The sequence below is a fragment of the Canis lupus genome, chromosome 7 (assembly GCF_048164855.1).
Source record: "Canis lupus baileyi chromosome 7, mCanLup2.hap1, whole genome shotgun sequence".
Lineage (NCBI taxonomy): Eukaryota > Metazoa > Chordata > Mammalia > Carnivora > Canidae > Canis > Canis lupus.
In genome coordinates this window covers 54375301-54389449 of record NC_132844.1, presented here as the reverse complement: position 1 = coordinate 54389449, position 14149 = coordinate 54375301, and the positions used below count along the sequence as shown (strand labels likewise).

The 14149-nt window shown below is 36.7% G+C and overlaps 1 long non-coding RNA gene and 1 pseudogene across 1 annotated transcript in view; one reads left to right on the top strand and one right to left on the bottom strand.

The window, feature by feature from the left end:
• LOC140636319 (uncharacterized) overlaps positions 1 to 14149 on the bottom strand; it is a 38494-nt gene that overhangs the window by 17367 nt on the left and 6978 nt on the right. Inside the window, exon 2 of the long non-coding RNA XR_012033595.1 lies at positions 3712 to 3832. This is a non-coding gene — a long non-coding RNA (uncharacterized lncRNA). The remainder of the gene's footprint in view (positions 1 to 3711; positions 3833 to 14149) is intronic.
• Positions 4151 to 4501, top strand: LOC140636318 (small nuclear ribonucleoprotein Sm D2 pseudogene; annotated as a pseudogene).

The following is a 14149-nucleotide window of genomic DNA, read 5'->3' as shown; positions in this document are numbered from 1 at the left end:
GAGATGCCTTATACTGGCTGGTGTTCTGAAATTAGCATGAAACAGCACCAGAGGAAACAGAGGGATTCTTCAGTGTTGTACAAAGGACCCTGTGAACTTTCCAAATGCCTGAGATCTCATTACTGACAACATTTTTTTGCCCTCCAAGTTTTCACGTGGTGACCTTATGGCTTCCATAGGAGCGCAGATGCAGATTTCCTCTCCAGTGAAATGGCACGAACAGAGTGAAAAACACAGTCTTTAAGAAGACAAGCTGTGCGCCACCGACATAATTAGGAAAGCTGCTTGGGAGGCAAGCAGTGGACATCTAATGAGCTAGAGAGGATAAGGTGGGAAATGAGAGTGTGGCTATGTAGTGGAGGCACTGTTTGAGTTTTCCTTTAGGTGGGCTGAAAAACAAAATATTAAGCCTGCTGAAGCCCTTCCAGAGTTTGGGGATTCAAAGCTCTAAGGATACTCATGCCACTGTATAAAGAGAAGAGAGACAAGAGAGTGTTCTGCCTTTAGTGACTGTGGCTGATGACTACTCTTTGACCCAAATCCACTTTGAAAGGCAACATCAATGCCAGCAGGAAAAAGTCACAGAAAATGTTTTTAATGATTTCAATCTAGAAACAGGATTTTAAGTAGGCCATGTGACATATTCTGACAGAAGTGCAAGGAAGATTTTAAGTACAAGTAATCTGACTTTAAGGGTAACCACTACAAAACAAAGGACTCTTTGTCATTGTATTTTAGAGCCCCTTTAAAAATGCATGAACCCTGAGTAGCTGTGTGACTTTAGACAAGTTGCCAAACTTCTCTGACCCTCCAGTATCCTTTTTTTTGACCCTCCAGTTTCTGATCTACATAAAGACAAAAATAGTAGTCTTTATTTCAAAGATAAATTCTGTGAGAATTAACTAAAATAGTCCATAAAAACACTGAAGAGCACTATCCCATAAAAATGAGTGTTAGCTATTTTTGTCATTGTTATCAGAAATGATGAGGATCTAAACACAGTGGGAGCAGCAATAGAGGGAAACATGATGACATTTGAGAAATATCTAGATAGTAAAATCAGGAAATCTGGAGATTCATTGACTATGTGTGTAACAGAAAAGAAGTTATCAAGGATAATTCCCAGAATTTAATATGGACAGTTGTGTGGATGAAAGGTAATCATTTGAAATGGAGAGGACCAATGTTGAATGGAGAGGATGATGAAGAAGACTAGTTAGGAAATCATGAAGTTCTCATTGATTATTCCAGGACAGGACAACAAAGTGTTTGGTCTTAGAAGACAAAGAGCTCTTAAAGGAGACTAAAATAAATTGGTACCAGAAGCATGTGGAAAACCCAGTGTGTTTAGTGAAATGGAAACAAAGGATTAGAAAGGGTCAAAGAGACAATGATTTAACCAAAGAAAGGAAGAAAAATAGTGCAGAGAGAGAACAGTACACATAGAAGCCTAAAGGGCAGAAAAGGGTTTAGTGACTAAAAACAGGGCAAAACAGAGGAAATAATATAAAAAGGACTAAAAATGAAGTCAAGAAGCCTGTAATCTTTTGGATTTTACTTGAAGGCAATAGGAGACCATTGAATAACCTCATGCAGGGGCATGCTCTAATCAAATTTTATCATTAGGAAGACAATTAAAAAGGAAAAAAAAAAGCTATGGATAATAGGTCAGAGAGGAACAAGCCTGGAGTCAGAATGACCATTTGGGAAGCAATTACAAGAATGGAGTGGGGAGCAGGGGGATATAGATAGGATGAGATTGTGATTCTAGGGTAGTTAAGGGAATAGACTCAAGACATTTGGAAAGTTAATAATACAAAGAAGGTAAGGATGAAAACCTGATTTAAGACCATACATCTAGGTAGATAATAATGAGCAGAGAGAAAGAAATAGATTTGTTGGGAAGATAAATAGCCCCATTTTAGGTTTACTATGATTTTTCATTTTCTTTAGACATTGGATAGGAGATGTTGGGAGATGCCTCCACAGATATTTGTCTCAGGAGAGAAAACTATAATGGAAATACAGATCTGAGAGCCATTAGCCCATGAATTATACTTGGTTTGCAGGAGAAAGTGAAAGGGCAAAAGAAAGTGGCCCAGGAAAGAACTTGAAGAGCAAGCATTAATATAAGAGCACAAGAGGAGGCACCTGAAAGTAGACTATGAAAGAATGACCATCGATACAGGAGCAACTCGAATAGATCATTTCACCATAACATTGAAAAAGGAACATCTCTGGAAGAAAGTGACTGGGTTATTAGCGGGAGAAAATAATTCAAAGAAGTCAAGCAAGGTGAGTACTCAGGAATATCTGTGGAACCTAAACACAAAATCATCAGAACCCTTGGGAAGAGAGAACTAATGAAGGTGAGGAAGGATTGTAACTTGGCCTGTGGTAATATTACATCTTCCATTCAAAATGTGGGTGATGAGGCTGGCAACAATTTTAGAGAGTGATCTCTCTTCAATAAGACCTCCTAACCGGGGGATCCCTGGGTGGCGCAGCAGTTTGGCGCCTGCCTTTGGCCCAGGGCGCGATCCTGGAGACCCGGGATCGAATCCCACATCAGGCTCCCGGTGTATGGAGCCTGCTTCTCTCTCTGCCTATGTCTCTGCCTCTCTCTCTCTCTCTCTCTCTGTGTGCCTATCATAAATAAATAAAAAAATTAAAAAAAAAAAAGACCTCCTAACCTAGAATGGGTCTTAAAAGATGAGGAAGTAAGTGATCTAAAGAAACAGGAATATAAAGTGAAAAGATATCAAGGAAATGAAGTAGAATGAGAAAGTCACTTCACAAAGATTCTGAGAGGTACATTCTTATGTTTTTGTATTGTGATTTCTGTGGATACTGTTCCTTGAACATGAATGTACCTTTCCTCATACTTTTAGCCATCAGTTTGTTTCTACTTGAATGATCTTCTTATTTCTCATAGCTTCTCTTAGCCTTATTCCAACTGAAATAGCTGTCCTTTCAAATAACAATAATAGTAGCTAACATTTATATGCTTATTATATGTCAGCAAGGCTCTATGTGCTTTATAGGTATTAACTCATAGCCAGTTAAGGTAGATACTAGAATAAATGTGAAAACGGTGGTATAAAGAATTTAAGAATTTAAGCCTATCAAGTGGAGGATCTGGAATCAAACACAGGGTCTCTGGCTCTAGACTGTGTTCACAACCATTACAGTTAGTGCCTGCTCTACAGAAATCATCATAAAGATAAATATATTTATCAGCAATTCTACTTGACATTTTTTATTAGTTATTGAAACTGACACATTAACAAGTGCTTGACCGTTCTACCCTAACTCTGGCTCATCTGATTGATTTATGAGCCTGTATTGTAGATTAGCTCAGACCCGAACAAACCAGGAAGAATGTTTGTGACTGTGCAGAAGGGAGCAAGATGAATGACAGTAACCTCTGCAATAACACACACCAAGATCTCCTCCCCATTCATCATGCTTACATTGCCAGTTTTTGCATACGTCCCATGAAGAGACATGATTCTTGAATGTGCGCGCTTATACAGGAAGACACCCTCCTTTTCCCTATATCAATTCAGCATATTCCATTCTACCTATATATCCCATAACATCCTTATCCTTAAATACACCCAACCTCAACTCTTCAGAGAGATGGATTCATGGCCTGCCCTCTATTCTCTTGTTTGGCTGTCTCAAGTAAAATCTTTCCTTACTACTTACCTGATGTCTCAGTGATTGCCATTACTGTGCATTGGGCATACAAACTTGAATTCAGTTATGTTATTTTCATTCTGTATATGATACAACAGATATTTTTTCTCTTCAACTAAATTGTGAGCTCCTTAAAGGAAAAAAAAAAAAAAAACATAGTGAGCATTTGTTGGGTTTTGATTATCCGGCATCCAATCATTTTCTTCTGGTAGAAGGATCCAAAGTTTCTTTAAGGAAAATATCTCATTCACTCTCCACACATTTCCACTTCTTCACTACATGACCCAATGTATATCGGTGAGTACACCAAATCTCTTGAAACACTCATTTAGGAGTAGATGCCAAGTTAGTCCAGAGTGAATCCTAGAATGTGTGGGAAAAACTTCCACAGAGATATTGCCTTACCTACTGGACTTAACCTTGACCTGCAACCACAGCCACTACCACCATGAGTCTCTTCAACAACCGCAAGAGCGAGAGGACCCCAGAGGAGCTGCAGAAGTGGGAGGAGGAAGAATTAAACATGGGTCATTTTTCCGTGCTCACGCAGTTAGTCAAGAACAACACCCAGGTGCTCATCAACTGTCACAACAACTAAAAGCTCCTGGGCTGCGTCAAGGCCTTCAACAGGCACTGCAACATGGTTTTACAGAATGTGAAAGAGATGTGGACCAACGTCCCCAAGAGTGGCTAGGGCAAGAAGTCCAAGCCAGATAACAAGGACTACTACATCTTCAAGATGTTCCTGCACAGGGACTCGGTCATCATGGTCCTACAGAACCCACTCATCACTGGCTAGTAGCGGCCTCCTTCCTGCAGAATTTGCTCCCTCCTCTTGCGAAGACCTGTCCTTTGTATTGGGAATAATAAAGTCCTGGGTGTTTTTCTAGTGGGAAAAAAAAAAGTGATATGAGCCTTGAAGCCTTGAAGCTCTCAAAGGAACTACATGGAGCTTCAGAACAAAACAAAAAAGGATAATCTGAGAGAAATATGGGGGAAGAAAAATAATTTTTCCTCTACCTTTGTAACTTCTTAACTGATAGCCCCCTATAATAAAAGGAGAAAAACAGAGGATTCATAACATATATACCTCCTTTATACATGGGAAAGACCCAAGGAACCTGAGTTACTCCCCAACATGGCCTAAGCTGTCACCTTAAACACCATCTCCAGCTAAAGACAAAGACGGTATTTGGGGGGTGGGTAACCATTTATGGAAGCTTTCGAATAAAGCATAGTAAAAGAAGGTAAGGTTGTTACGCAGATTTAAGTCTCTGCCTACTCCATTGATAAAAGGTTCTAGAGATTGTGAGTCATCCTTCTCTTGGTTCAGAAAGGAACACTTACAAATGAAGATCTTCCTTATAAATGTAAATGTCTCTTACAAAAGGGTAACTTTTGCTGCTTTTTCACTGCTTTTCCTATGTGTGCTGTTTCTTATATATAACCAGCTCAATGTCAACTACACCTCAATTTAAAAAATAATGAAAAATCAGAATAACGACCAGCTCAAGATGATCCTTATAACAAAGAGATACATTTGGGGGTGGCAAATTGTGCTCCCCTTCAGAAGCAAGAAGTATAAGGAAGGAGGAAAAAATGGAAAAGAATAAAGGAATGGAGAAGATAAAGAGAGAGAACAAGAAAAAGGAAAGGAAAATAAGAATTGGAAAGGGGAAGAAAATTATTTTGCACATCTACAAAAATTCCTCTCTGCAAGCTAGTCACTTTCACATGAATTATCCTATTTAATATTTATAAAAATCTTGTGAGGCTATAAACAAATATAATGGCTAGGGCTCAACCCAGCCCTAACTACTTTTTTTTTTCTTTATTCATCACTTTATGCAGTTTCTTAAAAGGAATAAAATTAGTATAATGTGTTAAGCCTATTTTAAATATTCCGTGTGCAAAATAAATGTAGTTGATATTAATGATAATGTACTGATATACTTGTAAACATAGTGTCATAAAATTTTCTTCTGAAAATAAAATGTCTAGTTTAATATATTAGAAATATAGTAACTAAGGTGAGCTCTAAGAAGAAACTAAAATTTTTAAAGTGGCATCTTTAAGTCCTAATAATTGTCATTTAGATTATCCCTCAAAATCTAGGGATTGGATTTTTTTATACTAGACAAATAGCAATAAATACTAATTAAATTTATTTCACCAATTGTTTTGCTTCAGGGTAGTGAAAATCGGGAGACTATGAATAAAGTAGAATACAGTAAAGGAATCAACAAAAAACAGTTCTTAAATTACATCATTATAGGTTGATATAAAATAAAAAGTTATTTTATAGAGCTCAAGCCCAACAAATTCATGTTCCCATTTATTATCACATTTATATTACCAGGAGGCTGGTCAGGGTACACATTATACTTTCCATTCTGATAAAATTTATAGAAAATCTTTCTGATTCAGCACTTTTACAGATGGCCCATTGAAAGATGCCTTGTTCACTTTCTGAGAACCCTGTATTTCAAAAGCATGTCTAATGTAGATTCTCTGAGAGTATGTGTAAGGGTCAAGTCTTAGGATCTTCCTGGATATGTGATTTGGCAAATAGAGAAGTGAATGTGGCAAATAAAAGAGCAAATCCAGTTCAGTCTCGGCTATATTCCCCTAAATTCCATATTCATAGGTTTTAAAAAATAAGGTTAAATAGTTAGATATGTAATGTTATAAATTATCAATATTTCATTTGTCAGAAAAAAACTCATTCATATTAGTCTTCAACTTCCTATATTGATAAAAATGATTATAGTGGTCATCTCTTGATTTTGTCTCTTCAGGACACCTCCCCTACTTTGTCTGGTGTTAGAGAACTTTTTGTCTGAGGATAGCCCACTCTACATGGCTCAGACAAGCCTGATTCTTCTCCTACTCCAGGTGTAGGGATGACTCTGTTCTGACCCATCACAGTAACCCACTCAGCCAAATACAGTGAGGCAAACTAAGTCCAACAAAATCTTCTTTATGCGTTTTGCCAAAGATAATGGCCAAATCATGAAAATGCAACTTAAATTGTGGGCTCATGCAGCATTGTTCTGTAATCATTTATATAATTGACGTCTAACTCCTGCCTCTCACTCATCCCTAGTTTGCTGCCAAAATGGGAAAAACAAATGCTCTCTACTTCTGTGGTGATTTGCTTGCTCCTTCTTGAGATAATTAGCAAGGAGGCACTGAAGTGTTTTTTTTTTTTCTTTTCCTTCAAATTAAACATGAGAAGCATCAAGAGATATTTCAAAACTCTCAGGTTACATCTCATCTTACTTTAGATTATAATAAAGTCTATAGAATTAACTGTGCCCCATATAAAAAAAATTCAAACAGGGGCATGTGGGTGGCTCAAATGGTTAAGCATCTGACTTTGGCTCAGGTCAAGACCTCAGAGTCTTGGGATTGAGCCTGCTTAGGGCTCAGTGGGGAGTCAGCTTCTTAACATGTTAAAATTAATGTGACTATGAAATATCCATGGATATTTCCGCAAGTGGAAATAGTAGCAAGTTGCCGGATATATGTACCTAGATCTTCAAGAGCAGGTCAGGACTCATGGTACTAAGTTAAAAATTTATATACATAAAAGCAAAATAAGATACATCACACCCACTGGGATGACAAATATAAAAAAAGACAGACAGAAAAAAACTCTGCATTGGCAAAGCTGTAGACAAACTGGATCTCTTCTAAACTGCTGGTAAAGTGGAGCAGCCACCCTGGAAAACGGTTTGGAGGTTTCCTCAGAAGCAAAACAAAAACTTACCATTCCACAGTTAGAAAGCATTCCAAGAAAAATGAAAGCATATGCCCACACAAAGAATTGAACGCTCATAGCTGCATTATTCACAATAGGCCAAAATTGAAAAAATTCCAACGTCCATTGACTGTTTAGTGGATAAACAAAATATGAGGTACCTATATAATGAAATACTACTCAATAAGAAAAAGGAACAAAATATCCATACATAAGTTCATCTAAGTGAATGAAGGCTAACACAAAAGACTACCTGATTGCCTAATTCCGTTTATATAAAATGTCTAAAAAAGGTAAGTTCATAGAAATAAAAAGCAGATCAATTTTTGCCTTGACTGTGGGTGGAAGCAAGAATTAACTTCAGATGAGCAAGAGAGCACTTTTTGGGGTGATGGAGGAAATGTTCTAAAACTGGACTGTGGCAATGGCTGCACAGTTCTATCAATTTTCTAAAAAAAATCACTGAATTGTACACTTGCAATGAAAGAATCTTAGGATATATAAATTATATTTCAAAAAAATTGTAAAAGATCATATTCTTGAAAATGGTGATTGAAGTCCCAGAAGTTGTTGCAATCTCAAGAGTAGAGGTGAGAGTTCAGAACCAAGAGCTACATTTATAGGGATTTTCATTTGAAAAATAGGAAGAAGATGAGCTACTGATGAAAACAAAAAGTAGACTGGGAAGTTAAGGGGAAAAAAAGAACCACAGAGTTAAAAAAAATCTATGGGAAAAGTTATTTTAAGAGGACAGTTCTGTCCAAAAATATTAAATACTACAGAGAGATCAAGTAGCATGGGAACTCAGGAAAACACATTGGTTCTGGCAGTTAAAATCTAATTGGTGAAGTTCAATTCAAGAAGCCAGAAAAATAAAGATAAAAGCAAAAAAAAAATTAATTAGGAAAAGAAAAATGTAGAGTAATAAATAAATTCAAGAACTGTTTCTTAGAAAAGACCAACAACAGATTGTTTTTAAAAACCCAAGTTCAAAAGATAAAAGAAAGAAAAAAAATATAGAACAGACCTAGAGAAATAATATAAAATTCTGTAATTGTCCTAATAAAATATAAAACTATTATGCTAAATGAAATTTAAAATACCAAAATCACAGTTAATTTTCCAGAAAAAAATACAAATTTTCAAAGCTAACTCAAAATGTGATTTTAATGGGATGCCTGGGTGGCTCAGTCAGTTAAGCATCTGCCTTCGACTCAGGTCATGATCCTAGGGTCCTGGGATTGAGCCCTGCATCAAGCTCCCTGCTCCACAGGGAGTCTATTTCTCCCACTGTCCCTCCTCCCCTCTCCCTCCTCCTCTTCCCCTCCTCCCTCCTCTTTCCTTTCCCCTCCCTTCTTTCTGCTCTTGCACACATGCTCTCTCTCTCTCTCTCAAATAAATAAATAAAATCTTTTTTAAAAATGTGATTTCAAAATCATGAATACACAATTATGTAAAACAAGAAAGCCATTTTTTAGTTGCCTCCAGAAACTCAATGAGCCAAGACCATTTCTCCAGAATATTCTACTAATTCCAGCTCCCAGATATTGTGTGACCTTGAGGCATTAATTTAACTCCTCCAAGCATCAGCTGATATAACTTAGTAATGAATTACTGATGCAAATTAAAGTTCATCTCAAGCCATCTTCAAGAAGAGACGTGTATTGAATTTTGCTATTGGCTGGCTTCATTTTGGGAGAGATGAAGATTAACAATAAACTAGGCTTTGTTTTTTATAGAATTTACTCTATTAAAAAATATGCTTTCTGGAAATTACAGTTCCAGTATTTACTAGTTGTGTATATGCAAGTTACTTAAACTTCTTTGAGTTACAGTTTGTTTGTACCTCAAAAGCAAAATAAGGATAATAATACCTTCCTTAAGGCATTGCCATTAAGGAAAAAAAGGACATTATTGTTAGACACATTGGTGATACACATATACACATCTGTTGTAAAATGCCTCACTTATGGTAGGCATTTAAGAAATAGTATTAAATCACATTTTGTACCTTTTAAATTTCTCCACATAGTTACTATGCAAATATTGTTAGCTGCATTTGCTTATTTAGAATAAAACAGAAACAAAGTATACTGGGCTTCACACTAGAAAAGTTCCTGAAAGTTTATTTCTTATTTCCAAAATAATTGTTTATAATTCATTTGTCAATTTGTCATGTATGTTAAATAACCTTGTCATTTGAATAAACCTAAGCAACAGTTGAATCCTAATGAGTAAAGAGGCACTCAGGTTGTAGAGAGTAACCTGTGCAAATTACTCTTAAACATTTCAGGGAAGAAGTGTGTGTGTGTGTGTGTGTGTGTGTGTCTGCGCGTGCATAGGAAGACCAAATGATAAAGCAAATATGGTAAAATGTTTTCATTTGGGGAATCTCAGTAAAGCAATTTAGGAATTCTTTGCAATTTTTCTGCAAGTCTAAAACTATCTTTTAAGAAATTAGCCCCTGTGCATTTTTCAAATGTTAGCCTTCCTTAAAGAATATGTAGTACATGCTTTTTAAGTATAAAATGAGTCAGGCACAGAAATATTTTGAATTTAGGATTAGAAGATCCAACATTGCCTATATTATTGGTTTTATGTGGCCAATGACCAGAGGTTCTCTAAAGTACTGGGGAAATTAACTTCCCACCTTTCTATGTGAGTCCTTGAAGAAATCCTATAGGTCACCTGTCTGTGGGTCAGATACTCTTTGCGTCAAATTCTCTTTGGTGGAATAGAGGTTTCAGAGAATGTGCCAAAGGCAACCTTTCTGTGTGTGTCTTCATATACCAGAGAATGCCCACTTAGACATTTACTCTTGGAATCTTGAATGGGAATTGCAAAACACAGTTGGAGATTAAATCTGATGAGAAAGCCCACTAACTTGATGCTTTTTCTTTTCTTTCCATTTATCTCTTGCTCTCTTTAGCTTATTTGAGTGCAGTCTAAATCCCACCATCCCATTGTATTACTCCTCATACCATTTTCATGGGTTGTAGTGAGCCAGTTTGTTTCTTCCTTTCTTCTTTCCACAAAAGCAAACTAAGTTTGAAAACCAAATCAGAATTAATAAGGATTAGAAGTCAATGTTATCAAATACAGAAGGAAAGAGGGAGGAAGTAGATGAAATTTGACAATATTTATAAATAGGAAGGAGTGGGAAACTAGCAGAGAAATGAAAAAGACAGATAAATTATGTCTGTCTCATCACATCCATTCCTCTTCCATATGTTGTATATCACCTCTAGCAATTTACCACACTCTAGCTTCAAGATAGCGGGAGGCAAAGGATTTCCTGAGAGACCACAGCTCAGCACTGCTTCTCACCTCTTCTTCACAGGCCCATATTCAGAAAAACAAAAACACTCAACAGTAACCAAAAGTTCACATTGGACTGCTTGTTCCTCCTCCAGGCCTGGTTTCTAGGCAGATTTTTTTCTAGCCTATGGAAATGTTTTAGCGTTAATTTGATCATGGTTTCTTTCACACTTCCTTACTCAAGTACTAAAAAAGGGAATTCACAGAAATTCATGGAGTGCCATCAGCGACATTTTCACAAGTGTTAAAGAAATGAATATGATAATAGATTTCAGACTAAGTTCTTCAACTTATTTAGTTCGCTGGGTGTTATAAATTAGTCATAGTCCAAGAGTGTATATCAAACAAAAAATTTGAATTTTTACCATGTAGGTACTAAACTCGAACCATAATTATTGATCCTATATCCATGTAATCCTTTCTAATTTTTCCATATGCAGCTCTATCCTCAACTTCCAGCTCCCAATACCTATTTTACTGCAGCTACTTAAGATGTGTACATGTTCAATTTCATGGCTTATAGTACAAGCTTCACTCACTATAAATAGCAGAATTGTGTTTTCCAGGACATATCAGGCCTATATATTTAGATCAAATTATTTGATTTGATTTGTAGCCTTTTAAAAATATCTGTTCTCTCTGGAGAATAAGTTTGAGGGCAAGCTTGCCATAGAATTAGTAACCACTTATGGTCTTCTGAGCGGCTTAATCTCAAAAGGACATAATGTGCCAAGAACAACTGAAATTATATTTAAAATAAAATGAAATGATTGAATGTAATCAAAGGTTTTCAAAAAACATATATTTTAAAAGATCAAGGAATCCTATCACTACAAGATACATGTGTTTATCAGGTCAGGGTACCATGAAAAAAAAATGCCGCAGATTGGGTAACTTAAATAACAGAAGTTCATTTTCTCATAGTTCTGGAGGCTGGAAGTCCATGATCAGGATGCCAACACAGTTGGGTTCTTGTGAGCACTCTCTTCCTGACTTGCAGATGGCACTTATCATTATGTCCTCTTGTGGTGGGCAGAAAGAAAGAGCAAGCTTTCTGGTATCTCTACTTATAAGGGTACTTATAAGGGTACTTATAAGGGTACTATCATGAGAGCCCCACCCTCATGATGTCATCTAAACCTGATTTCCCAAAGGTCACATCTCCAAATATTATCACCCTGGAGGTCAGAGTTTTAACATATGAATTTCCGGGGACACGACTAAGTCCATAGCAATAAACAGAATTAACTGTGTTTTGGCAGTCCCATTACATTGCTGATTCATCCTGAATTCAATGGAGTGTGAAAGCCCCATGTCTTTTTACACTTTGCTGTCACTGAGCCCCTCATCCTTTATTTGGGTAGTGGGCCTAGAGTTATTAGTGTAGACTATTATACTAATCAATATTCAATTTTATTTATTTATTTTTTGCCTCTGATCCATTATTCCAGGATTTTTATACTTTTGGGGTAGGAGGAAATTCCTAGCTTTGTATTATCTTTATGTGTTATAATCTTGCTTTACATATGTCCATCTGAGTCAATAATTAAAATGCCAAATACATAAGGGAAATGTGGAGAATGTTAGGGTCATGGAACTTTCCCTATGTGTTATATAAACCCATCATCCAGGGTTCTGTCATTCAATAAATCCACCTAGTTGTAATCATGTATATTTTATATTTTATCTAATTATAAGAAAATTATCAGATGTTTTTGTAAAATACTTTCAAAATTCCAAGTACACTACATCATTTTTTGGACTCCTCATTCCAGTAACACTGAGAAAAATTTGAAATGAGATAGACTACCATATTTTGCTCTCGGTAAATTATGCTGATTTCTAAGTCAAGCATTCTTCTTTCTAACTTTCAGAATCTTTCCTAATCTAACTCTCATCTGCCTTGGCATGTAGTTTGCCTTGAATTTCTACTAACTTTATGCTTCAGTGATGAGTTCTATGTTGGAAATGTAGCTCATATTTTCTCTTTCTATGTTTAGATTTAAATCATTTCATTTTTTTCCATGACATGATGTTACAGGTAACTTCTGTGTTGTTTAAAACTGAGTTGAACATATAAGAAGCTCTTCAGAAGTGCCCATTAAATGAATAGCATTCCTTAGTGGAGCAGCTATGGGAGTTTGTCATTATGGGAGAAGCAAATGCAAAAGGAATTTTGAGGTAGGTATAGGAATTCAGGAAGCAGCGTAAAATGAGAATGGGGGACATAGCACAGACAAACTGAAGAAAACACAGAAAGAGACAAGAGGAAGATTCAGAAGAGAATAGAAGACAGAAAATGCTGGTTCAGCTACAACTTGGGAATCATTAAAGGTTCCATGGGCATTAGAGGGGTAATGCACAGGCTGCCCCACGATAGGCCACCTTGACATGAGTGTTATTTTGAGTTAAAAGTAATCAGAACCCAGCAGATGCAGGAAAAGCTCTCATCCTGGTCCTCAACTGCTTAAATTTACATTGGAAAGGAGAGTCTGTATCAGGAAGATGGCTGTTAACAGACTCCCCTTTACCTGAGAAACTTAACTGCACAATAGGGCAGCTTTCATTTTTTCAAAACATTTCCCTTCACCTTCTCCTAATAGCCTTCCTCCTCTGTATATTCTTAGACCCTACTCCTCTCCTTAGCTCATATAAGCTTCATGTTACCTCATTGTCTTTAAAATTTAATGTCTCTGAATTCTCCATAGACACACTATTAAATTTTACCTTCTCCTGTTAATCTATCTTATGTCAATTTTATTTTAAGTCCAGCTAGAAGGATCTGGAAGGGCAGAAGAAGCTCTTCCTCTCCCACAGGAGCAATAAAGACCAAGGGTACAAATTAAATTGAGTAAACAACGTCTGTTAAGAGAAAGGCAAAGAAGGGGCAAAATAAGTTTTTAACATTCTAGAAAGCAAACACAAAAGAGCTACAAGATCATTGTTAATTATGTCTGAAGTTGTCTGACGAGGTTATTATTCTGAGCACATTTAAAACAATAGGATGGGGATCCCTGGGTGGCGCAGTGGTTTGGTGCCTGCCTTTGGCCCAGGGCGCGATCCTGGAGACCCGGGATCGAATCCCACGTCGGGCTCCCGGTGCATGGAGCCTGCTTCTCCCTCTGCCTGTGTCTCTGCCTCTCTCTCTCTCTCTGTGTGTGTGACTATCATGAATAAATAAATTAAAAAAAAAAACAATAGGATGACAGGGTGAGCTTGGAGAGGACCAAAACACCCCAGAAGTTATTAGTTACTCTTTTCTCTCATCCTGCAGAACTATTTGATGCAATCTCACCCATAACTTGACACCCACCCTCTACTTCAGCTATAGTATTTCTATTTGATTATCTTTTTTTTTAAAACTTA